Raw genomic sequence first — 3671 nt, forward strand, 5'->3', positions numbered from 1 at the left:
AAAAAAAAAAAAAAAAAAATCCCCACTATCACACACAAAAGAGTGGTGAAGTGGCGGGAAGGTCACCCGGGGGAGGTGGCCTCTAACTTCACCGGGGCCTCAGCTGGTGCTCTGAAAATGCTGCTCATGGCCAGGTTTCCTCAGGAGGACGGTGGGGCCCCACCCACAGCCCCTCTTGTAGCAGAGCTGACACCCCTCAACCTCTGTCCTCAGACGGCTGCGGCTCCTCCGGGCCTGGGGACCCCAGATGGGCCCTGGAGACCGGAGACCAAGCCAGCAGAAGGGCAGCAGATGTGCCAGGAACCTCGGGGGGCCAGGGAGATTTGCATAACAGGGATAATTGGGTAGCAAAACGTGCAGCAGTTAGCTGCATGGATCCCAGCACAGCACTCGGATTTCACTTCTTTCTGAGGCTTCTCAGATCCGGCTGCCGTGCTCAGTGTGTGAACTGTCCGGACGCCTGGTCTCCCCGGTGACTCAGTCCTGGGTCTCTGCTCAGCCTGCTCTGCCACAGGCCTGCGCCAGGAGAGAGCTGCCTGGCCAGCCAAGGGGAACCCAGGGCCTCTGCCCACAGACTTGCCGTGGGACCCCAGCTCCGCACCCTGGCCTTCCGCTCCCTGCTGGCTTCCGCTGTCGGTACCACCTCACCTGGGCCAAAGGCCCTCACTTCTATCATTACTCCTGAGCCCTGCCCGCACGCACGGGGTGGCCGGGTGCAGTGAGCAGGTCCTGCGGTCTGGGGCCCTGATTGCATTCCCCTTTCAGGGCCCTCTCCCCACCCTGGGACACTCACTGCCTTCAGCGACCCTCCATGGCTGTGTCAGGCAGGGAGCAAAGCAGGCCTGCTGCCCTGCACCTCCAGCACTGACGGGGGCGGAGCCTGAGCCCTGGGGCGGAGCTGGGCTCCCTAGAGGGGTCCGCCCCTTTTCCTGGCCCATCCTGGGGACAGGCAGCGGTGTCCAGGGTGACGCTGCAGTGTGAGAGAAGGCAGGAGCAGCCCTGAGGGCTGGGACCTCAGCTGCTGCAGGAGTTGGGGGTGGGAGGGCATTCTTCAGGGAACCGCTGGGGCCTGGTGGGAGCTGGGGAAGAGAACTGGCCTAGGGTGCAGGAAGCCCTGGATTCAATCCTGGTACAAGAAGGAGGAAGAGGAGGAGGGAAGGAAAGGAAGGAGGAGAGGAGAAGGAAAGGAGGAGGACAGAAGGAAGAGGACAAAAGGAAGGAGAGGAGGAAAGGTAGGAGGAGGAAGGAGGAAGCAAGCATTGGCCGTGGCCTCTGGGAGCTGCTTCTTTGCCTTCTTTGTATTTTCCCCGTCACCGTGTCTGCATCCTTGCTCTGGATCCAGGGGTCGGTTCTGCCCACCGCACTGGTCAGGCCAGGGACAGAGGCTGGGGAGGACGTCTGCTCTGCCGCGAGCAGCCAAGGGGAGCCCAACAACTACCACACCAGTGAGGGGCCCCAGCTGAGCTGCTCGTGATGCGCACTCGGCAGCGGGACCCTGAATCCACAGCACAAAGTGCCAGCGGCTCACACACTCGGATCAGAAGATGGACCCCATGGGAGTGGATCCGAAGGAGAATGGCCTGTGGATCACTTGCAAGCTGCTCCGTCTACATACAGAGCCTACAGGGATTAGCAGTCCGAATAGCAAAGGAAAGCGGAGTGCTGACTTTCCGTTCAGACAGAGCCTCAGGGTGAGGAGAGTTGTGGGATAATCAAGGGCGTGGCCTAATGAAGAAAGGGTCCACGCTCCGAGAAAACACAACCTCTAACATGTATGCACCTAACAGTCAGGCTGCAAAACACATAAGACAAAACGAGTTGATCCACAAGCAGAACTGGATGCATCCACCCTTACTCTATCAGAAATAGATGGACTCAGCAAGCAGGAAATTTGTAAAGATGTCCTTGATCTGAAAGGAAGCACTTTGTCCAAGAAAGGTGGCGAGCAAATGTCAGACCAAGGGGACAACCTGAACTGGCCAGAGGCTTGGAAGTGACACGGGGCCATGTGCGGGTGAAAGGCAGGCTGGCAGGGTGAGGCTGGGTGGGGAGGCGCCGGTGGCAGGGGTGCTTTCAGAGCAGAGGAGGAAGCTGGCACCCTGCTCACCAAGGGACAGGGGAAGCCAAGGATGCACCAGTCCTGTGCTGGGCCACGGGGCAGCATGGGCAGCGTGGACGGTACAGTTCTCTGGAGGAAGGGGGCAGAGGGTGTGACACTAATTTCAGGTAGTGAAACCGAGCCAGGGAAGCAGAGGTCACAGGGAGTCACCCTAAGCCACACTTCCCAAGTCCCACTATGCACAGTGCCGAAAGAGGAATGGGGGCCAAAGGGCACAGGGAGAGCAGCACAAATTTGCCCCTCGAGGTGGAGACGGAGATGCTCAGCGGCTCTGAGCGGCTAAGAGCTCTGGGGAGAACACAGTGGGTCCCACAAATGTGTTTAGACCAGAAAGCCCCTGGCACCCCATTTGCTGTGTTCACATTGGAGAACAGAGTCCCAAGGCAGAGCCTGCACCCAGCCAGATCTCGCCCAGTCACAGGAGGACAACATGTGGCGTCTCAGGAGGGTGGCCAGTGTGGCCGTGAGCAGGAGCCCTGGCCCTGCTCCTCCTGGGGCCAGCTGAGGACTCCCCTGGCTTCTGGGACTTTGTCTTCCATGAAGTGAAGCTGGCAGGCGTGGGTACCCACTCGTCTGCTGCTCACAGCGAAGGTAGGGCCCGAGGTGCATTGTTCCCAGCAGGGAACAGGCGCAGGGCTGTCTGCTTCCTCGGTCTGTGTCTCGGCTTGACACCTCCCTTGAGCACCTGAGCCAGGGCCTGAACCATTCAGAACAGAGTGAGGTGATGTAGGCCCTAGCAACTGGGCTGACCACATAGATTCCAGGCTTTGGTAAAAAACAGTACTAGACATTGTGCTCATCAGGTTTCTCTGCTGGGAAAAGATACCTGACACATGCAACCTCAAGGAGGAGAGGTTTCTTGGGCTCTGATTCATGATCAGCTGGTTCCCAGGCAGGAGGAATAGGGAGGACAGCTGTGGCCTCACAGCAGCAGCCAGCAGAGAGCATGAAGAGCCAAGGCCGGGCTGGGTACGGATGGCCCTTCAGGCTGTACTGAGCTGTGAACTTGTGAACAGATTCACCCCCTTGAAGCCAGAGTCCCCGGGATCCATTCAGCCCCTCAGATCCCTCCAGCCAAGCCTTCAGCACATGAGGCTTTGGGACCCTACCCCTAACAGCTGCATTTGCAGACCTGAACAAGAAGGAAGGAAAACCGGTACCTGTGCTGAGCTGCTGTGTTGAGTTGTTTCATGCCAGGTGTCTGTTCTCGCCAGCTCTCACTGCAAATATGCAACCCTCAGGCTCACAAGGGACACGGTGTCTCCCCAAAGCCAGCAAAGCACAATCCTCAAAACTGTTCCATCTGGTCCACATAAAAGCTGCTCACACCACTGCCAGAAAGAGAGTTGCAGGGGGAGGGGGAGGTCAGTGCTGGGAGAGAGAAACATGACAAAGAAAGTTGGCGATGCCCTCCTATGATGACATGTAGAGAGTGTGAAGAAACCTGCCCTGACTCCTGCTGTGTGTCTCCTGTGGTGACGGAAAGAGGAGAGTGTGAGGAGAGCTGGTGGAATCTAACAGAGAAGGAACGATATTTGGGGTGGCAAAACAG

The 3671-nt window shown here is 58.3% G+C and overlaps 1 long non-coding RNA gene across 1 annotated transcript in view; it reads right to left on the reverse strand.

Annotated features, from left to right (window-relative positions):
• LOC104862706 overlaps positions 1-3433 on the reverse strand; it is a 9299-nt gene extending 5866 nt beyond the window's left edge. The window contains exon 1 of the long non-coding RNA XR_780411.1: positions 3280-3433. This is a non-coding gene — a long non-coding RNA (uncharacterized LOC104862706). The remainder of the gene's footprint in view (positions 1-3279) is intronic.
• Between the last annotated feature and the right edge of the window lie 238 nt (positions 3434-3671).

Source organism: Fukomys damarensis, unplaced genomic scaffold (assembly GCF_012274545.1).
Source record: "Fukomys damarensis isolate Sample0158 unplaced genomic scaffold, DMR_v1.0_HiC HiC_scaffold_17, whole genome shotgun sequence".
Classification (NCBI taxonomy): Eukaryota; Metazoa; Chordata; class Mammalia; order Rodentia; family Bathyergidae; genus Fukomys; species Fukomys damarensis.